The sequence below is a fragment of the Schistocerca nitens genome, chromosome 3 (assembly GCF_023898315.1).
Source record: "Schistocerca nitens isolate TAMUIC-IGC-003100 chromosome 3, iqSchNite1.1, whole genome shotgun sequence".
Classification (NCBI taxonomy): domain Eukaryota; kingdom Metazoa; phylum Arthropoda; class Insecta; order Orthoptera; family Acrididae; genus Schistocerca; species Schistocerca nitens.
The window spans coordinates 721285080-721309464 of NC_064616.1; the positions used below are offsets into that span (position 1 = coordinate 721285080).

Below are 24385 nucleotides of genomic sequence, written 5' to 3' on the forward strand. Positions count from 1 at the left end.
CTCTTCCGGCTGGTCTACACCAATACGAGGAGACACGTGATCAACATGTCGCCAATACCTCCAACCTAGCAGACGAATCTTGACGAGGCAGCTGCTTCTTTATTCAGGCAGCTCCTCGTTTGACCTCACGAAGCTGAGTGGACACTATTCCAGCCCTCCCTACACCAGAAAAAAAAACTAAGGAGGTACCGAGAATCGGACCCTACTCCTTCCGCACCCGAAGCAACGAGGCTAACCTTTGGGCTATGGAGGCAGCTTAAATTTACAAAGTGTGCTTAAAAAAATTGCTAGATGATACCATAAATCAAATACAATAGGTAGTATTAACAAACTTTTGGCAACACTGATAAAGCCGTGATGACTGGGTGTTGTGTGCTGTCCTTAGGTTAGTTAGGTTTAAGTAGTTCTAAGTTCTAGGTGACTGACGACCATAGATATTAAGTCCCATAGTGCTCAGAGCCATTTGAACCATTTTAAACTGATAAAGCTGTTGAAAACTACCAGCAAAGATTTATTTTTTAATCGACCGTATCATTGATAACAGCATACTTTAGGTGTACGCCACAACGTGATGCAGTCAGCTGTGTGCACTGTGACTGTGGTTTTTGCCTACTCTCCTCCGGATAATCCTGAGAGCACCATTTCTCATTCCCCGCAGTTTTAATCTATAGAAGAGATGGCTCTTGGTCACATGTCTCTGTGAAATCCCCAGCCCTTTCCAACAGTGTTGTCTTTTCTGGTCAGCCATTTTGTGTCATACAAACAGGAAACAGCTCTCCCACTAATCAGAATGTTTGTAAATGACGTTAACGCTATCCTTGCTAATCTCTAAGTTCCATGATATAAGTCTCAGAGACAGCGATCAGCTTTATGTCAGCATCGGTAGCACTTGCTTAATATTGTCTATACTTATGCGAGCGGACGCTCGACCCGAATGTCATTCATCACCGCCAGTTTTCGATTCGTACCGAAATCGTGTGAATGAGTCAGATACATTTTCCTCTCATGTTTCTGTTCCATACATTTGCACCAACAGTGCTTCCGTCTCTGGTGTCTGTTCTCGCAATTAGTAATACAGAGAGAATCGTTTATGCGTTGCTCCGAACCATTAAGACATCGGTCAATTCGCCGGACATCTAACGAGCATCTTGTATAACATGCGTGCGCTTCGTAGAAACGGGCGTCTCCAAGTCACTATTTCATGTCAACGAGCTACTACGGAGACCGTTGTTAGTTTTTTTCTTTTTTGCAACCGCTGGAAATTAATAAATGGAAATATTCAGGCAATGTTTGTCGAACTCTTTTAGTACAAACGGAAAGAGAGACGGCCGACTCGATGAGAATACTGTAGGGAGCGCAATAGCTCATCCTCGGACCTGTGCTTGCCTAATCGATAACTTTAATTTACATTTATGCCATTAAATCAGTCTTTTTGGCGGCTTTGTGTGCTCGGCGTACATGTCAAAGTGAATTCAGACGCATGCATCCGGAACTGCGGAGACTTTGTCCGCTCTGAGCCCCCATGTTTTTATTTCTTGTGCAATCGGCGCTTCCCCTCCATTCCTTATCTGCAGACACGCTCAGCGCACACAAAAAACGTGCCGCACAATTAAGTCGTGTCTACATATCTATTTCTGTTAACAGCAAAATGTCAGTAGCATGCAACGGGAATTAAACATGCTTTGAGAGTCAGCTGGGAGTCGACTGTTATAAATGAATAGCGACAACTACAGCAGAAAATTAGCAACATAAATGGAATACGTTTTTTTCGAAATCATGCGTGTAGATCACAAACAAGATCACCGATGTACACTAACATTGCTGGGCACTGAAACTGCAACCCCACGAGGAAAAGAAATAACGAAATTCTACTTGTTCTGCGTATACAATACCAACGGAAAAATTTCTCCCGTCGGAGCACATGTAAGGGGAATATGCTTTTGTATAAAATACTCTGACAGAAAATATGGATACCAACGGTCACTTTTTATCTTCCTCAGCACCTTTAAAAATATTCCTAAAAATTTTGGAATGCGAACAGCTTCACGTTCTTTTTAACATGCAACTCACCTCTCACTCCCCAAGCTCTCCTAAGTAACTCACTCACACCCACTAATGCATCGCTGTAAGTCGCTCATTCTGCCCATCTCTCTCTCTCTCTCTCTCTCTCTCTCTCTCTCTCTCTCTCTCTCTCTCTGTGTGTGTGTGTGTGTGTGTGTGTGTGTGTGTGTGTGTGTGTGTGTGTGTGCGCGCCACTGTCTCCTGTCTCCTAACCATGGACTCCTTTGTTCTATCCTACTACTACCGTCTCTTCCCACTCTTCTACTGTCTCTTCCGACTCACACTGTCACCCTGTTGCTCTCGCTCACTGCTGCTATCTCATTCATTCCTTCCCACTGCTGCTGTCTCTCCTCACTGTCACTGTCTCTCATTTTCTCGTTGTCATTGTCATGGACTCTGTCTCTCATTATCACTGGCTCTCACCCACTTCCACTTTCTCCTTCTCTTTATTCCTCTTCCACTGTCACTGTCTCCTTCACTCTTTTCCTAGCACTGTTCTGTTACTGTCAACTACGTTCCACTGCCGCTATGTCCCACTCCTTATCTCACAATATCATTGTATTCGCTTTCTATACCACAACCACTGTCTACTATCTTCCAATTTTTATTACTTTCCCAGCTCTTTTCCGCTGGCACTGTCGCCTTCTCTCTCAGCATAAAAACGGTCGAATATGTTGGCATACCAGAATTTCTAGGATTTTTTTTTTCATTTGCTGAGGAAGATAGAATGAGGCGGCTGGTGCCCCACTTTTAAAGCAGAGTCTTTAAATAGGAGCATTCTCGCCTTTTTTGTGTTCCGATAGGAACATTTTTCCGCAGGGACATGTCACTCACATGAAAGAAAACTTTATGCGTCAGTAAAATTTTGATTATTTACTTATGTGAAACTCAAATAACTCAAAACTAATTCTATACATGAGACTCCATTTTAACTGCACAAAAATTTTGCATGTGCTTCAGTACTACAACATGGGGTTCTGATGATAACGAAGACACCTCACAGCAAATTTCTCGGTTCTACGTCACTTTATAAACTATGTTTTCGTCTCACACCGGATGTTACGTGTACAAGTAGGATAACTTTGAACCTCTGTGTTGCGGGAAAGGATAACGACATCAAGAAAATTTTCAAGTTTTTTCAAGAACTTAATGTTATGAAAATAACGTAAAAATTTCAGCAATTTGCTGTACGTAGACGTCTTGGAAACCGCGTCTCGGTTTTGGTACGAAAAAATGATAACATCTTTTTAGTGTTTTATAAGGAACCGCCCATGAACTAATGGTGCCTCCATAAGCCCCTTAAGGTCCACCGTAGACCAGGTCAAATGCAAAAAGTATCAATGATTTGCGCCATTTGTGTGAGCAGCAGGAAGTGTGTAATACTCATATTTTGACTCTGTACTGTACGATAGTGACACTAAGACGATCCTTTTGTTTGGAATACAAACGTCCCTAGCCCACGGCCTACCCAAAACCGTGACTCTACCTTTCTGTTATCAACAGAACTCGCGGTGCGAGCGCCAGAAGAATTCTGTTTCTATGCGCGGCTTTTTGGAACATATTAGATAGTGCATGTAGTGGACTGACAAGGCAGCCAGTCCACAGTGACGGGTAACCGAAAGGCACGCGTACACACACGCCGACTGGCGTTAAGTCTGAAACAGGATACGTGATGAAAGCTATAAAGAAAAGAACGGAGCTTCTCGTATACTTAACTTTAATTCATTGTGGTACATTTCTCTTGATAATACAAGTGAGACTCTCTCCAGATATGGTTAATGCCCTTGCTAGGTCGTAGCCATGGACTTAGCTGAAAGCTATTCTAACTGTCTCTCGGCAATTGAGAGAAAGGCTTCGTACGTGTAGTCGCTAGCAATGTCGTCCGTACAACTGGGGCGAGTGCTAGTACGTCTCTCGAGACCTGCCTTGTGGTGGCGCTCGGTCTGCAATCCTGACAGTGGCGACACGCGGGTCCGACGTGTACTAATGGACCGCGGCCGATTTAAGCTACCACCTAGCAAGTGTGGTGTCTGGCGGTGACACCACAGTGCATGCTGTCGCATATGTACCGATAGTAAAACGAATATGTGATTAAATCTGTAAGTGATTTGGGGGTATACAGGGTGCGAAATTAAGTATAAGAGCCAACACACGGCTCTCATTGGCAGGGAATCACGTCAAACTGAGACTGCATGCCATATGCGGATACCCCACGTCATACTCAATCAGCCCTGCGCTGAGTTCATCAGTTGTTGTGGCTGCCGAGTGGTGGCGTGCCTGTCTCTCGGTAAACTACGACCAGAAATTCAAGTGTGTCAAGAGATCTGGAGAACGTGCTGCCTTGAGCAACTGTCGAACATCTTCTGTATAGGGGTAGATCAGGACAGCATGGGCTACATGTGGTCTTGTGTAGCCTTGTTGGAAGGCAACGTCACAGACACCTCAAAGATAGCGCACAGCCGCCGGCCTTAATACGTCACAAATGTAACGGTTGCTGTCCAAATTGCTGGCTGTGGGTACCAGAGGCAGTCGTGCGTGTATACTATGGCACCCCGTATCACCACGTCAACTGGCTGTATAACACCCATGAACACAATCTGGCAGCGCCTTCACACACCGATACGTCCATTGTTATGCTCTACGCTGAAACTGAACTCGTCTGAAGAGACGACTTGGTGCCACTTCTGTGCCCACTGTTGTTCCTCTACATTCACATCTACACACATACTCCCGCAAGCCACCGTGTGGTGCATGACGGGGTGTACTTTTTACCACTACTAGTCATTTCCTTTTTTGTTCCACCCCAAATACAGCGAGGGAAAAACAATTGGCTATATGCCTGTGTACGAGCCCCGATTTCTCTTATCTTCGCCGGCCGGTGTGGCCGGCGGTTCTAAGCGTTTCAGTCTGGAACCGCGCGACCGCTACGGTCGCAGGTTCTACTCCTGCCTCGGGCATGGGTGTGTGTGATGTCCTTAGGTTAGTTAGGTTTAAGTAGGTGTAAGTTCTAGGGGACTGATGACCTCAGAAGTTAAGTCCCATAGTGCTCAGAGCCATTTGAACCATTTCTCTTATCTTCGTAGTCCTTACACGAAATGTACGCTGGCGGAAGCAGAATCGTTCTGTAGTCAACTTCCATTGCCGGTTCTCAATAATGTTCAGCGAAAATAACATTGTCTTCTCTCCAGGGATTCCCATTTGAGATCACGATGCATCTCGGTAATACTCGTGTGTTGATCGAACCTATCAGTAACAAATCTAGCAGCCCACCTCCAAACCATTCCGATGCCATTGGGCGCATCACTCTGGGCGCGCCTCTCTCTGCTGGCGACAACGGAAGCTGGAACAGTACTGAGCAGTGCTGACAGTCCGTGGCGCTTTAGACGTCGTCACACTAGCGGTGTGGAGGGGTAGCTAGTAACGAGCATTCTAACGATGGTGGTTTGGCTGTTCGTAGGAGCAGTCCGCTGCGTGGAGGAACTAACCAATCAGTGAGCCAAGGGGTGAGAGTGGCCAATAGGAAGAGTCCTCTGTCTACTGAAAGACGGACATGGAGGACGCCTGGGAATGGAATTCGTGGTAGTGGCTGCCTCCTCTCGTGTCCAACAATAAATCTCCAATCTTGGCTTAAAATGCGCCACGAGCACGAACCAGACTGTGCAAAAGAAATAAAGGATCACTTTCTCGAAACGCTGTAATTATTTCCCATTGAGACGTGTAAGTTTGAAATTTGGCTCAAAAGTGCCTACAACCTTCCTGTGTAATGATGCAAAAGCGCGGCGCCCTGCAACGTCACCCTAGGGATCGTCGACGCACAAAACAGCAAAATGTCGACACATGCGAAAAAAGGGCAAGAGATCGAAAGTTCATGTGAGGTGTAATGTGGGTTAATGACATCATATTGGCACCAAATTTCACCACAATTGTAGCCACCGCCACCGTGGACGTTTCACACAATGGGAAGGTCGTCGCTTCCCCTCTTACCCACATTTCACCCCTTTTTTTACGCCTCTGCAACGGAGGTCAGAACGGCGACACCCAACGCTGAAGTCACGCTGTTTTCTAATGAGTGGTCGACGAAACTGCTTTAGACGCCCCACTGCTCAGAATCGACACGGAAATGCCTCAGAGGGTGGCATAAACGGCGTCAATAAAACCACCCCTTCGCTTGAGGCGTTGACTCCCACATATTCTGCAGCCGCAAACGACAGTCTGCAGATAGATGACCAACAGGACGACGATCTTTGACGCTTCTGACACCACAGACGCTTCAACCTTTCTCTAACAACATTGAGGGCCAGCAAAGCCACTGGACGTGATCGCACCGCTTTGGATTGCAGTCCAGTCGCAATTTTTGTTCTGGTGTACAGCGTGGAACCACAAGAGATCGTTAAAAGCCATTCGACGAAATTCGAACTCGATCCGAAGCAGAAAACCGTTCATATAGTTCTTCAGCCCTCTTGTAGCGTGATCACGGAGGGGTGCGGCATTGACACATGCGTGAATAAAACGGCAAAGAATCCCTCAAAGATCCTCTAGTTTGGCAACACTCTCAGTGCCATCTGCCCGTGTTAGTTGAGAATTTTAGAAATGTACATGTACAGAGAAAACCCATGACGAGAGTCATAAGCGCCTGCAGGTAGGCAACTACTTGACACCTTTTCGTTCCGGCATGCCTATTAGCAAGCGACCAGGACTCTCGTCACGGGTTTCCACTGTGCGGATACGTTTATGAAGAGGGGTGTCAGCAGTGTCGTCCTGTTGCACATGGCACAGCAAACTGCCGTTTTCAACCGCAAAATGTGTGGGAATCAACGCCTTTAGGAAATCGGTGCTTTTATTGACGCCCTTTATGCCACCCCCTGAGGCCTATTCGCGTCGATTCTGAGCGGTTGTGTGTCTGCAACGTTTTCCTCGGCACATAAGAAAACCTCGTGGTCTCAACGCTGAGCTTCGTGGTTCTAACTTCCATCACGGAGGCGTCAAAAGAAGGGTTAAAGTGTGGCTAAAAGGGCTGCGACGACCTTCCCATCATGTGACACGTCCACGGTGGCGTTGGTCACAATTGTGGTGAAATCCGATGCCAGTGTGACATCATTAACACACCTCACATGAACTTCTAAGCTCCTGCCTTTCCTTTGCATGTTTTACAGTCTGAAGCGTCGTCGAGCTCGAGGGTGACACTGAAGGGCACCATGCTTTTGCACCATTACAGAAGAATGTTGTAGGCACCTTTGAACCAAATTTCAAAGTTCTGCGACAAAATGGGAGACAATTAGGGAGTTTCGAAAAAGTGCCCCTTCAATTGTGTTGCGCAGTGTAAATACGTTTAAAAATGTCAATTAGAATATTAAAAAAGAACATGTAGAAACAGCAACATAAACAGTGTTCGTAGTAGTCACTAGGTGGCTTGCAGTAGAGGCCCAGCTCTTCATGCCAGGGCGGGTAACTCCCCAGGCATAGCCTAGGAGGCTAAGTGGCTAGTTAGGTGTACAACTATATAACAATTGTAACATTAATACTGTAGTGAACACACACTGTCTTAGAATTCTAAACTAAGTAAAAATAGCATTCTTTGATAAGGATAGAAGCTGAAGCAATGAATTGAAATGTGTGCCATGGCCAGGTCTTACTAGGCAGATGTGCTAACCACTACACAACTGCAGTGTTGTGGCTACCACAGCTGCACGGAAAACGCAAGTCCAGTGCCCTCCCTAAAACAAACTTTAGTTCACATTTTCGGCCCATTTTCCTCTTCTAAAGATGTGAACTGAAGTCTGAAGGGAGGGCACTGGACTGGCTTAGTCCATGCACCTGTTGTAATGGTTAGCACGTCTGCCTAGTAAGCAGGGTAGCCTTATTGAAGTCCCGACCGTGGCATAAATTTTTTCATTGTTTTGGCTTCCACCCTTGTCAAAGATAAAGTTGAGCCTCATATGTCTCAAGGAGAATATAATTCCATCAGATCCAAAGTAGGTCTGCCGCAATCAAGTATTTCCTGAGTATAACGCTATGTGACGTGGCTATACGATCCTGCACGGCCGAGTGAACAGTATCTGCCCTATCGGGCGCTAGACGCGTGGGGCCATTGACACTCCAGCAAGGTGTTGAGTATATCCCTCCTGAATCCATCAATTGCATATTCTCACATGTCAGCCTCGAGATCCCAGCACGAGCAACAATATCGCGGAACGATGAGTCACATTTTCGATATATTACGATGCTGTACCTATCTAATACCGACACGCACTATTATAAGTTTCTCCTTCTTACAAGAGGCATCACAAGATCTTCTCACAGACAACGAACATTCAGATGCGATTTCTGAATGAAAAACCCAGTGCGTAATCTTTCCATACTTGCAGCATGTAGATGGCGTTACTCCTGCTTATTCTGGGGGGTTGCGTTGAAATGCTGATCGTTTGCATATCCAAGCATGTTGTACGCTTATGCTAATTTGACGTTTGTTGCAAGCCGCCTTCGTAGTGACGTAATTTTAATACCCAGCAGTATATACGTAAGTCACCAGTAACTTTGAAAGAATAGAAAGCCGGTGCGTTTTTAACATCTCAGTTAAAGTGAATATCTGTTCTCTGTGCACTGCCTTGCTAGTGAGCGCAAGGGAGACGACGTCTGCTTGCGCTCCGTGTAACAGGTAGGGGGACCTTAGCTGTTAGCAGAGCAGCTCGTTAAGGAGCACACATGCCAGCAAAAGTGTTTCCTTTACTTTGAGACGATTCGCGTCCCTTGTTCACAGAAGGAAAATAAAAGCCTCCGTAGCTCCAAAAAACTTTCACCGTAATGAGGACATCTAAGCTTTCCTTTTAGCGCCAGGAAAACAACAAACAACATACAAATTTACAATGACGGAGACACAAATATTTGATTCCGTTTTGTAGAACCCCGCGTTGATGCGGCTTCTAGAACACAGAGTGACGCAGCCGTCGTTCAGATGTGCCTGTCGATGAAAGAATACGTGTCTGGTCTGCCGAACAGTATGTGTGCACCCTCATGCTATCTTAAAGTCACACGGACGAATAATGATCTTGTTCTTCATTTTAGCTACAAATATTCGCTACAGAAACACCTAGAATAAAAAGAGTACGAAGATAACAAACGACAGGCACCATTACAAGATGACGATGTAGACACTCACTTTTCGTTCAGTAGAAGCAGAAAACAATCTCATATCCAAGAGCACTAACAGGTTTTCTTTGCGATTTCAGTAAATCACTTGAGTGTTGCGATATCTTAAGTACCCACTCAGTCATCGCCCTTAGCTGTCCTCGTGAACCATATCACCGATGCCTCCATGAGTCTTCCTGGGAACTTAACGTTAAGACAGTAAGAAAATTATTGGCAATCCATGTCAAGGCTTCGAGTCAGAAGAACTGGCGCTCGATAGAGAACATGGCGAACCATGGTGAAGAATGAAGAGGACAACTGTGGGGAGGGCAAGAAAATTCGAGGAGGAGGAGGAGGAGGAGAAGATTATGTAACTTCACTGATACATACATTCACGGCATCAGCAGCCCATCGGAATTCTCACACAAGACCTTCTCGATAACATATACCAGTAAATTTCATATGATATGAAGACAGATACGGTGTGCATAAACACGTCTGAGACTACAAAAAAAAAGTTTCAGTTATTATTCTGCCAAGTTCTGCTTCGCGTGAAGAAATGCATACGGCGCGAGGTGGCTTCGTTGTAAAAGACACACACAACTCGTATAATCTCCACTGACCATCCAGATTTACCTTTCTCGTCGTTTTTCTAAATCGCTGTAGGCAAATTCGTTTGACTATAGCCTTCCAGGGAGTTCAACTTTTAGTAAATCCCGGAGGTTTTATTCGAAAATTGTTGATTTGTGATGTGAAACACATATAAGTTGTAGCACAAATAAAAAAAGTTCAGATTTACCATATAGCGGTAGAAAAAGCAATTTCCTCAAAACAGCTAAAATTAAAAAACGCCAAAGAAAATCTCATCAAACGTCTCTTCAATAATTCGTCGAGCTTATGTAAAACATGTTTCTATTATCTATAAACAACTTTCGCACTTACTGAAATAACAGGAACTCTTGCCTTTGATTATGATAAACTTTCTATTGAGTACAAAAGACAATATCAAGGTAGATTTTTTATGTTTGTCGCACGTAAACTGTACTTGCGTCGAAAGTAACAGCTTCCGTTACATAAAAGCGCAGAAGTTAATATGTCATTTATGTATTGTATTGGAACGACCGAACTGCACTTTTGGTAGAGTGCAATTCTACAGCAGACATTCATGGCTGGCTCTGAGCACTATGCGACTTAACTTCTGAGGTCATCAGTCGCTTAGAACTTAGAAATAACTGAACCTAAGGACATCACACACATCCATGCCCGAGGCAGGATTCGAACCTGCGACCAGAGCGGTGACTCGGCTCCAGACTGTAGCGCCTAGAACCGCACGGCCACACCGCCCGGCAGACATTCATCTATCGTAGTCAGTCTGCCCTTACTTTTTTGAGGCACTTCGTTGAAGCACTAGCCGACTGACTAAAGTTTGATGTACGAGGGTAATCCCAAAAGTAAGGTCTCCAATTTTTTTATACGTACATAGACCTGAATCGAAGCATTTGAGATGTGGTGCTATAGACGAATGTTGAAAATCAGGTGGACTGATAAGGTAAGGAATGAGGAGGTTCTATGCAGAATCGGAGAGGAAAGGAATATGTGGAAAATACTGATAACGAGAAGGGACAGGATGATAGGACATCTGCTAAGACATGAGGGAATGACTTCCATGGTACTAGAGGGAGCTGTAGAGGGCAAAAACTGTAGAGGAAGACAGAGATTGGAATACGTCAAGCAAATAATTGAGGACGTAGGTTGCAAGTGCTACTCTGAGATGAAGAGGTTAGCACAGGAAAGGAATTCGTGGATTCGTGGCGGGCCGCATCAAACCAGTCAGTAGACTGTTGGGAGAAAAAAAAAAAAAACTGTTTATTTCTACAATGGTTTACATCAGTTTACAGCACGAACATTTTGCTATTTTTCGACATAATCACCATTTCTGTCTATGCATTTTTGTAGACGCTGTGGCAGTTTTTGTATGCCCTTGTCACACCAGCTCGCTGCCATGCTGTTCAGAAAGTTATCAACCTCTCATTTCACCTCGTCGTCGGAACTGAATCGCTTTCCGGCCAAATGTTCTTTTAACCTAGGAAACAGGTGATAGTCACTGGTTGCCAAGTCAGGACTATAGGGTGGTTGGGTGATTATGTTCCACTGAAACTGTTGCAGGAGAGCAACGGTTTGCCGAGCGATGTGCGGGCGAGCGTTGTCATGGAGAATGTGTCCGCTCTTGCTCAACATTCTTCTTCTCCGGTTCTGAATTGCCCGTTTGAGTTTTTTCAGAGTCTCACAGTACCTGTCAGCGTTAATTGTGGTCCCAGCGATTCAGCTCCGACGACGAGGTGAAAGAAGATGTTCGTAACTTTCTGAACAGCATGGCGGCGAGCTGGTATGACATGGGCATACGAAAACTGCCACAGCATCTACAAAAACGCATCGACAGAAAAGGTGATTATGTCGCAAAATAGCAAAATGTTCAAGCTGTAAACTGATGTAAGCCATTGTAGAAATAAACAGGTCTATGTACTTATAAAAAAATAGGAGACCTTATTTTTGTGATTACCCTCGTATTTTACACTAGGCACAGATCCATGAGGTGGGGGTCATGGCCTATGTTGCAAGCTTGCCTGTGTTAAGAAGAGCATTCGAAGACTGTACATGAGGTCTGACATGAAACACGAAAACTTCATGCACGGAGGAGGCGTCTATCAGGTGGGAATTCATGGCTCTGCTCCGGGGGAAGGCAGCGAGGAGTTCACATACCTTTACTGTCCACCCTCGACACCCTCCCCCTCCCAGTATAACTTACCGTCGCACCCACACTTAACATGCCACCGATGACCAGGATTTTAAAAATAAAAAACAGAATATATAAAATGTTTTAATATAATCACAATAATTAATGTATATCAGTGGGTTAGTACAGTGATTTTGGTTTTTAGGGCGGGAGTCATGACCCCCTGAATACGCTCCTGATGAGACGCAACACTGTTCTACATCTACATCTACATCCATACTCCGCAAGCCACCTGACGGTGTGTGGCGGAGGGTACCTTGAGTAGCTCTATCGGTTCTCCCTTCTATTCCAGTCTCGTATTGTTCGTGGAAAGAAGGATTGTCGGTATGCCTCTGTGTGGGCTCTAATCTCTCTGATTTTATCCTCATGGTCTCTTCGCGAGATATACGTAGGAGGGAGCAATATACTGCTTGACTCCTCGGTGAAGGTATGTTCTCGAAGCTTCAACAAAAGCCCGTACCGAGTACTGAGCGTCTCTCCTGCAGAGTCTTCCACTGGAGTTTATCTATCATCTCCGTAACGTTTTCGCGATTACTAAATGATCCTGTAACGAAGCGCGCTGCTCTCCGTTGGATCTTCTCTATCTCTTCTATCAACCCTATCTGGTACGGATCCCACACCGGTGAGCAGTATTCAAGCAGTGGGCGAACAAGCGTACTGTAACCTACTTCCTTTATTTTCGGATTGCATTTCCTTAGGATTCTTCCAATGAATCTCAGGCTGGCATCTGCTTTACCGACGATCAAATGCATATGATCATTCCATTTTAAATCACTCCTAACGCGTACTCCCAGATAATTTATGGAAGTAACTGCTTCCAGTTGCTGACCTGCTATATTGTAGCTAAATGATAAGGGATCTTTCTTTCTTTGTATTCGCAGCACATTACACTTGTCTACATTGAGATTCAATTGCAATTCCCTGCACCATGCGTCAATTCGCTGCAGATCCTCCTGCATTTCAGTAAAATTTTCCATTGTTACAACCTCTCGATATACCACAGCATCATCCGCAAAAAGCCTACTTCCGATGTCGTCCACAAGGTCATTTATGAATATTGTGAATAGCAACGGTCCTACGACACTCCCCTGCGGCACACCTGAAGTCACTCTTACTTCGCAAGACTTCTCTCCATTGAGAATGACGTGCTGCGTTCTGTTATCTAGGAACTCTTCAATCCAATCACACAATTGGTCTGACAGTCCATATGCTCTTACTTTGTTCATTAAACGACTTTGGGGAACTGTATCGAACGCCTTGCGGATGTCAAGAAACACGTCATCTACCTGTGAACCTGTGCCTATGGCCCTCTGAATCTCGTGGACGAATAGCGCGAGCTGTGTTTCACACGATCGTCTTGATCGAAACCCATGCCGATTCCTGCAGAGTTGATTTCTAGTCTCTAGATAAGTTATTATACTCGAACATAATACGTGTTCCAAAATTCTACAACTGATCGACGTTAGAGATAGAGGTCTATAGTTCTGCACATCTGTTGGATGTCCCTTCTTTAAAACGGGGATGACCTGTGCCCTTTTCAATCCTTTGGAACGCTACGCTCTTCTAGAGACCTACGGTACACCGCTGCAAGAAGGGGGGCAAGTCCATTCGCGTACTCTGTGTAAAATCGAACTGGTATCCCATGAGGGGGGCCAGCGGCCTTTCCTCTTTTGAGCGATTTTAATTGTTTCTCTATCCCTCTGTCGTCTATTTCGATATCTACCATTTTGTCATCTGTGCGACAATCTAGAGAAGGAACTACAGTGCAGTCTTGCTCTGTGAAACAACTTTGGAAAAAGACATTTAGTATTTCGGCCTTTAGTCTGTCATCCTCTCTTCCAGTACCATTTTGGTCACAGAATGTCTGGACATTTTGTTTTGATCCACCTACTGCTTTGACATAAGACCAAAATTTCTTAGGATTTTCTGCCGAGTCAGTACATACAACTTTACTTTCGAATTCACTGAACGCCTCTCGCATAGCCCTCCTCACACTACATTTCACTTCGCGTAATTTTTATTTGTCTGCAAGGCTTTGGCTATGTTTATGTTTGCTGTGAAGTTCCCTTTGCTTCCGCAGCAGTTTTCTAACTCGGTTGTTGTACCACGGTGGCTCCTTTCCATCTCTTACGATCTTGCTTGGCACATACTCATCTAACGCATCTGTTGCCTAAGTGACGGGTTCTTCTCCTTGAATGTGGTTTTCGTATCCGTCCAGACCTCAAATGCAGTCATTGAATGCTCTCCTTAAGCTTATAACATATTGCATGACTTTTTTCCTTTTTACTAATTTGTCAGAAGAATATATGATATGTAGAAGGTAAAACATTAAAGATAAGACTGTTCTCAAGCAGAAGGTTGGTTTGAACACCACAGTCCTTCCCTAGGCCTTCCATCGACCTTTACACTGACTTACCCAGCCTGGAGCTACAAGTTAAACGTGGACTCCGAACCGCGGTGCAGAGTTAAACAACAAATTCTTCCGTAGCGGTATGCAGAGCACGTGCGGACACTCCGTTATATAAAATATAATAATACGAGGTGGAGTGCGCGGCAGAAGCTGTGGGCGTGGACACGTGGCGACCTCTGGGTTGGACAAGAACGGTTCCGCAACCGGTTTGCAGCCGCTCGCCTGCGGCTCACCATAATTCATCGCGCAGCCACCGTTCTACGAGCTCATTACGAGCCCGGTTCTCTTTCCGAAACGTGCGCTATATGCCTCCAATCAGCGCGCTATTCAAACCTTCGTGTATTCCCAACTGTTTTCGTCCCATTCTGAACTTAGTCCGCTTCTTCACTTCCGCCCATACTGATTACCCGCTTTCCTTCGTTATGGGTTATGGCCGTCGCACGAGTTCCAAAAATGGCACGTTTTGTGACAAGTCTTCTACAACCACGTAAATACTCCGCAAACCTCTGTTAAGTCCATGGCGAAGAGCACATCTTTCAGGTATCGTATTTAATGAAATTTCCGCCATTTGACTGTGGGTGTTGTGTGATGTCCTTAGGTTAGTTAGGTTTAAGTAGTTCTAAGTTCTAGGGGACTGATGACCATAGATGTTAAGTCCCATAGTGCTCAGAGCCTTTTGAACCATTTGACTGTATGTTTAATACAATGCAATCGCGATTTCAGCTTTATAACCACCATCAAGTATAAAGGCAAAATACCACAAAATGTCCACATGTCAGTGACAAGTCATCGTCGAAACATTACACCATACACACCAGTCGTCGCATTATTGGACGTGAGGAACAACTTATCTAACTTTGCGCTTGGTAATGGCTAGAATGCTGAAATCACCATACTGTGAAATAAACGAATATTCAAAAAGATAGTCAAATGGTGGAAATTTCATTCAAAAACTACTACATGACTGTGGTCCCCAACGAAGGAACAAACAATCATTTTTATTTCATACTCCATTCGCATACTGGGCAAGGAGAAAACGACTGTCTATATGCCTCTGCATAGGAAACGGCCTTGCCGCAGTGGATACAACGGTTCCCGTGAGATCACCGCAGTTAAGCGCTGTCGGGCGTGGCAGGAACTTAGATGGGTGACCATCCAGCCGCCATGCGCTGTTGCCATTTTTTGGGGTGCACTCTCCCTCGTGATGCCAATTAAGGAGCTACTCGACCGAATAGTAGCGGCTCCGGTCAAAGAAAATCATCATAACGACCGGGAGACCGGGAGAGCGGTGTGCTGACCACACGACCCTCCTATCCACATCCTCAATGAGGATGACGCGGCGGTCGGATGGTCCCGATGAGCCACTTGTGGCCTGGAGACGGAGTATTATATACCTCTGTATGCGTCCTATCTCTATTATCTTATTCCCACGATCCCAATGTGAGACATATGTTGGTGACAGCATAATGGTCTACAGTCTTCCTCGAATATACACTCCTGGAAATGGAAAAAAGAACACATTGACACTGGTGTGTCAGACCCACCATACTTGCTCCGGACACTGCGAGAGGGCTGTACAAGCAATGATCACACGCACGGCACAGCGGACACACCAGGAACCGCGGTGTTGGCCGTCGAATGGCGCTAGCTGCGCAGCATTTGTGCACCGCCGCCGTCAGTGTCAGCCAGTTTGCCGTGGCATACGGAGCTCCAGCGCAGTCTTTAACACTGGTAGCATGCCGCGACAGCGTGGACGTGAACCGTATGTGCAGTTGACGGACTTTGAGCGAGGGCGTATAGTGGGCATGCGGGAGGCCGGGTGGACGTACCGCCGAATTGCTCAACACGTGGGGCGTGAGGTCTCCACAGTACATCGATGTTGTCGCCAGTGGTCGGCGGAAGGTGCACGTGCCCGTCGACCTGGGACCGGACCGCAGCGACGCACGGATGCACGCCAAGACCGTAGGATCCTACGCAGTGCCGTAGGGGACCGCACCGCCACTTCCCAGCAAATTAGGGACACTGTTGCTCCTGGGGTATCGGCGAGGACCATTCGCAACCGTCTCCATGAAGCTGGGCTACGGTCCCGCACACCGTTAGGCCGTCTTCCGCTCACGCCCCAACATCGTGCAGCCCGCCTCCAGTGGTGTCGCGACAGGCGTGAATGGAGGGACGAATGGAGACGTGTCGTCTTCAGCGATGAGAGTCGCTTCTGCCTTGGTGCCAATGATGGTCGTATGCGTGTTTGGCGCCGTGCAGGTGAGCGCCACAATCAGGACTGCATACGACCGAGGCACACAGGGCCAACACCCGGCATCATGGTGTGGGGAGCGATCTCCTACACTGGCCGTACACCACTGGTGATCGTCGAGGGGACACTGAATAGTGCACGGTACATCCAAACCGTCATCGAACCCATCGTTCTACCATTCCTAGACCGGCAAGGGAACTTGCTGTTCCAACAGGACAATGCACGTCCGCATGTATCCCGTGCCACCCAACGTGCTCTAGAAGGTGTAAGTCAACTACCCTGGCCAGCAAGATCTCCGGATCTGTCCCCCATTGAGCATGTTTGGGACTGGATGAAGCGTCGTCTCACGCGGTCTGCACGTCCAGCACGAACGCTGGTCCAACTGAGGCGCCAGGTGGAAATGGCGTGGCAAGCCGTTCCACAGGACTACATCCAGCATCTCTACGATCGTCTCCATGGGAGAATAGCAGCCTGCATTCCTGCGAAAGGTGGATATACACTGTACTAGTGCCGACATTGTGCATGCTCTGTTGCCTGTGTCTATGTCTATGTGCCTGTGGTTCTGTCAGTGTGATCATGTGATGTATCTGACCCTAGGAATGTGTCAATAAAGTTTCCCCTTCCTGGGACAATGAATTCACGGTGTTCTTATTTCAATTTCCAGGAGTGTAGATTCTCTAAATTTTGCCCACAGCTTATCGCATTAAGTACGTCACCTTTCTTCCAAGGATCCTCATTTAACACTATCATAGATATATTTAGCAAAGCTTGTATATACCTGTTAAACTGCAAAGATTCTGATTTAGCATATGTGGGAAAGGCCTACAGAAATTACAGAGTAACATACTCCGAAACTTTAAGAGCATTGAAAAGAAACTGCACACACTCCACATTTACAAACCACCTCAATGAAAACATTCATTACCCTAAAAAAGCACTCCGTCTTCAGGCCACGAGTGGCCTGCCGGGACCATACGACCGCCGTGTCATCCTCAAAGGAGGATGCGGATAGGAGGGGCGTGGGGTCAGCACACCGCTCTCCCAGTCGTTATGATGGTATTCTTGACCGAAGCCGCTACTATTCGGTCGAGTAGCTCCTCAATTGGCATCACGAGGCTGAGTGCACCCCGAAAAATGGCAACAGCGCATGGCGGCCTGGATGGTCACCCATACAAGTGCCGACCACGCCCGACAGCGCTTAACTTCGGTGATCTCACGGGAACCGGTGTATCCACTGCGGGAAGGCCGATGCCCTGTTATTACCCTAGCTGCACGGAAATAGACGTCCAGATCTTAAAACACAGTGATCATCTGTACTACTTATTAACAACAGCAGAAACTTATCACATCCAAGAAGCTATAATGCAGGGAAAAACTCAAAAACAATCAAACAGAACTCTGCCACAGGACATTATTCAACGCTCTACGCGAACTATCAGACTACACACAGTAGAAATCTCACACACACACACACACACACACACACACACACACACACACACACACACACACACACACACACAAAACCTTACGAAAATTTAGCGACGTTCACGGGTCACTTAAAACACTGTAACACATTTAGCAGGCAAATAATAATCAAGTATGGCTAAGGAAAGAGACAAGTAGTGCCATATGCCAGTATTTTACCGGAATACATAGTTTAGAGATTATATTCTAAACAAAAATTCGATTCACACGTTGTCCTAACATCTCTGCGTTGCAAATGACATGCTACATTAGTATAGACTTGTGTCTGATTTCTGTAGGCAGGCACAGGGCACCCAAAATGTAACAGAAGATAAGGCACACGTGCAATCCAAACAACTTCAAAATCCAGTGTCGTCGTGTTCCCGGTTTATACAAAGTTTCTAAACAACGTCATCAGAAACACCTTGAAAAGCTTGTACCGGTGTTCAGGTTGGATTGTGCAGAGAAATAATTCATAAGTAAAAAAACTGGATACTTTGCGCCGTTTCAGGGTTAATTATCATTAAAGTTAGCCAATCATCCCTCTAAATATTAATATTTAAGGTCGCTATATCTAAAACATGGTGTCTGTTCTGTCGGATATGTTCAACAGAACAGACGCCGCTTGACTGCTATGATAGCCTCAGTGCGGATGTACAATAGGGCGCGAACCTCTTTCGGAAAAGGAAACGCTTCGACCAAGTGAGGTAAATGGACACGGATGCTACGTCGTAGTGTGCGCCAAGTTTAAGAATCTGGGTCGGCTTGCAAGCGTGCACGCATAGCCGAAATGCGAGTACAGAGATGTCATCGCTACGACAGAGTTAATCAGCAATATCTTCTAGCAATGTGCATGCTATGGGGTTTCCACTATAGTTTTCTATTTTAATACGCGAAATTCTCAGTAAAGGAGTTATAAGAATAATGTTTACTGTACAGCTGAGTGAAGAAATTGGAATAAATAACTCGGTTGGACAGGGTTGTACGATATCGATGGTTTTTTTGTCGTCGCCATTGAACCCTTGCTTGCCACGTTGACCCGAAGACTGCGAGGTTTAACCATCAATGGAACAAAGTTTGATTGTAATGACTACGCTTACGACGTAGGTTTTCTAGTCAAGGATGATCTTCGAGCGTTAATCAATACGAACTTGCCTCAGGAGCGAAGCTAAATAAATATAGAACGCGACATGTATCTGTAGCACCACGGTCAGCTGACACCACTCACTAAAATGAAATGCCTGGACGTTGAATACAGAAGCGACTTAAGGCATGCAATCGCTGTTAACTACAGAAATCCGCTTAAGAGTATAAATAAATAAAAAGTGGGGGGGGGGGGGAGAGTGGTGGGGGTATCCGCCATCATGATGACTGAACGGGTCACAGACGCAATTTTCGGTGGTGCCGATTTCCTTTATACATGCATCGCACTTTGCTAGAACCCTTCCAAAACACGGAAGTCTTCCATTCGACTTCCCCAATACTGACTACGTGATCGTCCCATTTCATTTCTTCATACTCACGCGATGTACGTGCTCAAGATGTCCAGCACTAGTTTATAATCAGGTGTTACAGGCTCATTCTCTTGGTTACTAGCGTTATCTTACGTTTATCTTCGAGTGTATTCTCTCAGCATTTTAAGCACAAGCTTTGACATGACCGACGGAATTGGTGAAATATCTAGCAAGGGCATTGCCCAGCATTTCTTTGACGTCGCGTCGACAAACAAGCCCGTTAAGAATCCACCAGCTCATCTCTGAAACTTTTCAATCACATCCGTTAATCTAGTTTAGTACAGTTTCATACTACTGAATAGTACTCAAGAATCCGTCTTCACGAGCGACCTTATTCGTAGAAGTATCTGAAGTGTCTTGTTATTCGTCCATTGAATCTCAGTTTCGCATCTGTCTTTCTTCCAATTACATTTATAGTGAGTGAAGGGGTGCAACATACGAGGTAAAGGAAAAACATTCAGTAGGATCAGCATTTAAATACTCGCCTGGCCCTTCAGAGTTAGACCTCCCATGCCGCCCGGTGTGGACGAGCGGTTCCTGGCGCTTGAGGTTCGAATCCTGCCTCGGGCATGGATGTGTGTGATGTCCTTAGGTTAGTTAGGTTTAAGTAGTTCTAAGTTCTAGGGGACTGATGACCTCAGATGTTAAGTCCCATAGTGCTCAGATCCATTTAGACCTCCCATGACTTTCTGTAAATCGCTTACAGACAGTTCTGGAATGAATATTTGGTGCATGAAGGACGGCATTGTGAGGACTGTGACTGTTGGTAAATGTAAATAAAACAGTTTGCTGCATCTGTCCATTCTTTATTTCCCACTACGCGTTTCGATGATTCACACGATCATCTTCAGGTGGAGAACTGTGCTCCTACAATCCTGATTTTGGTGTTGATCAAATGAGTCTTTTTCCGGCAGCACACCAAGTACTAAGCAGGTTATGTTTCGCCTATTGATGATGATAAAATTGGTTTACCAGAAAAGGCAGTGTTGAAGTTAAGAAAACATCAATTTGTAAGAGGAAAGTGCACTTGCAAGGAATGTAGAGTCGAAAAGATGAAGCATACTGTTACTTTTTACATGTACTCTTCACTGCATATTATGTTTACACTGTTCCTTGGCACGAAGATGTTATACGAGTCAGAGATATGTTAAGTTTACAATGACTACAAAGATAATTGAAAAGTACAATTGCTACAGCTTGGTTCTTTAGTTTTATGCATACCACCATTGAATTATATACATTAACAACATGCATCTCCTTCATAGGTAATATCTCCCCAAAAATTCCCAATATCTTCAAACGATATAAGAGAAGATTAGCATTGCAAACAAACGAAATATGCCGCAGACTACATCATAACCTGAAAAGCAGCCAACACAAATTTTTATCCTCTGGCATACATAAAAATCATGTGTAGCAAACGCCCAGCTCAGTATATAGGTCTTACACAACATCCTCGCCCCACCCCCTCCGCACATTCTTAGTTTAGGGTGACTTTGTGGCGTATGGACACAACCTGGCTACAAAAACAACATTTCTAAGTCCACAAAGAAGAAGAACGCATCGTATGGAGAGCTAACAAAACAGCGTAGCGACAAAAAATCGTTGATCATCAAAATTACTATGTTTCTTTCCACAAATTTTCCCAGTCGACTAGACATCCTCCTCTGTTGCTACGTGATTTATTCATATCCTGAAGACCCAGGCTGTCACTTCTGCAGGTTGGCTGTCCTTTACGGCTCTTCGAAGCGCATTCCACACGAAAATAAGCTTTTTTTTCTCGTTACTTTCAAGGGCAGTGTGAAGCTAATCGCGCGCAAATTAAGTCTTCCACCAGCTCCATATTTTTTAGGCAAGTACTTTGATCACGAAATGAAGTATTTCGTGGTAAAGTATACCGCAGTTGGAGAGTGCGGCTCAGTATCCTCACAGACGCCAGATGCGATGGACGTTCGCACAAAGCTCTGTCTACAGCAACTTTGCAATACAAGCGCAGTTTGCCCCCACAAAGGAACCACTATCACCCACACTGACGTAAAGTAAATATTCAGATTTGTGCTTGCCTCGGTTTACGGAAAGCACGGGAAATTTACATCACAAACGCTGTGAAAGCCTATAGCAATGTTTGAAGGCTGTATGAGGGAAATGTCCTCACAGAGTAACTACGCTAGTCAAAGACCACCTCCACCTTGTCGGTGGCTGTATGGTGGGCGGTATCCGTCCACACAACTCTAGGGCTGATACAGACAATGATTGACGTAATCGTGCGGTAGCGAAGAGCGGACCCTAACCAATAATACACACATTCGGAAATGGCAGCGTAAAATATTCATATCGCAATATACAAGATGATGTAACAGTGTACAAGAAGCACTAACAGACGCAGCCACGAGGGACACACACTTTTAGTTGATCATCGAGTTTACGACTTGACTTACAGTGTACTGTACTGATTCTGAAACCTCTTTAATATTAATTGGTTACATCTATACTTATAGCTACAGCAAGCGTGAGTGACCTGACCACACATCGCATTTTCAAAGCCTCATGTCTCCATACTATAATCGTATCTGCCAATGTGCTTGGATCAACAAAAGCACATCTTTTGTTCTAAGTGGCGTAGAACAGTCATTACGAACGATGTGCGACGAACGGTAATTACCGAAACACTTGTACCTTCCTCTGCGTTGAGTTCGCCGTCTGCTTCACAGAGATGTGGACTAACCTATGCCCACGTTCTTAAATGATGCAAGAACGACCAGTGTGATGTCTGTTGACGGTTTCGCTGCCATCGTCCATTTTCGATAGATATTAAGGGCGGGCGCACCAGAAGATCGTTTGACTTTCGTCGTTTATGTGGTTCACAGCTGCGAGCCATCAAAATTTTCCTTTTATAGAAGTCTAATTAGCAAACAAGGATTCGCTCATATCATTCTGACAGCTTGCGCGTACCTTCCATAGTGTTTTAAAGGTAATCTTCTTTATTTCGGTCTCTGGCTTATCAGCTAAATATAAAAAGCGAGGCCTCTAAATGTAACTATCTTGCACAACATAATTAACGGAAATGGTTTACAACACTCATTAGGCAATAACCGAGTTTTCGAAATTCAAAATAACGGAATAAAACAATTAAAACAAGGGAACGACTACTGTTTCAAAAATAATTTATCTGGCTTAATCTTAAAGAGTTTAGTACACACTACATCTACAATATTCGATTGATTACCTAAGGCAGCAATAAAAGAAACGTAATTGGGAAAAGAAGAGCTGCCTCGTAGCTGAAGGCTGTCAGCTACTTCTTGCAGTTCCAGTCACAGCCATTTCTTGTAAACTGAAGAGGGGTAGAGTTATGAAGAACTTCTCAAGCCTGTTACGCAGTTTTGTACACCGACCTCTAACACCTTGCTTTTTTTAACTTCAATTACATATGAGTTAACATTATCGAACATCAAGAACAGCAATGTGGCTTATGAGCAGCGTTATGCTGAGTTGCTCTTTCTCGAGGATATTTCTGATTTCCACGTGATGATAGCAAATGAACGATGAATTAATGGCACGATAAATAGACACTGAAATTGTGTTCATGGGAGACCCAAGCACACACTGAAACAGTGGTACTTAGGCACGTACGAATATTGGCCGCCTCATTTAATGTTAGGGCCGAAAGAAAATATCTCCAACATATACTACAGCATCCAGTTAAGCTACTGAATGGCACTTCAAGAATATTTACTGAGACACAGAAGCTTTAATACTACTTGTCATTATTTTAGACGGTCCGCATTTCACCTTCTCACACAGACTAAATGACTGTTTACGATATCTATTTAAATTATCCGATGCATATCGTCTGTGGCTCTGAGACGCATACCAAATTGGATTAACAGAAGAGATGGAACAGACTGAAAGAAGTGCTTTGTTATATGATGTCACGAGTTTGTTTAGTCAGAATGAGGTCGTCAATGAAATATTCAACAAAGTGCAGAGGCAGGCGTTACGAGAAAGATGATGTGCATCGTTGAGAGCCTTGCTCGAGTCCACGTTCCAAAACGAGTGAGAAAAGGTACCACTTCGTCTAATATATCTCTCGTGCAATGACCACGACGCTAAAATTAGAGAAGTTCGGACACATACGGAAGGATACAGACACTTCGAATACACTATTAGCGGTATGCTACTTGACAACAGTCATGTAGATTAAATACCCATGCATAGGGCAGCAAAGCGACACGAAATGGAACGAGCACGTACAGACGTTAATAGGAAAGGTGAATAGTTGATTCGCATTGGGAGACTACTAGCAATGTGTAGGTCATCTACGAAGGAGACCGCCAATTGAATACTTGTGTGAACTATGCTCGAGTACTGCTCGAGTGTTAGGGATCGCCACCAAGCCAGATTACAGGAAGACAATGAAGCAATTCAGAGGCGTGCTGCTACGTTTGTTACCGGTAGGTTCGATCAACATGCTATTCCGGATATGCTACTTGAATCCAGGTGAGATTCTCTGGAGGAGCGTGACATCATTGAGCGTGTCTAAGAATCAGCATTTGCGACTGACTGCAGTACGATCCCGCTGCCATCGATGTACAACGGGCGTTGAGAAATTAGGGCTCGTACGAATGCATAGAGACAGTCGCTTTTCCCTCGCTCCACCTGCGAGTAGAACTAGAAAGGGTGGTACGAAATAGCTTCCACCAGACAGCATATGGTGGCTTGCGAGATTTCCCATACATACACACAAACGCCCCGCCAATCCACAA

The 24385-nt window shown here is 45.1% G+C and overlaps 1 protein-coding gene and 1 pseudogene across 2 annotated transcripts in view; both read right to left on the reverse strand.

Moving 5' to 3' along the window:
* LOC126248689 (plexin-A4) overlaps positions 1-24385 on the reverse strand; it is a 995564-nt gene that overhangs the window by 223113 nt on the left and 748066 nt on the right. The gene's annotated exons all lie outside the window — the stretch shown is intronic.
* Positions 17777-17894, reverse strand: LOC126249888 (5S ribosomal RNA; annotated as a pseudogene).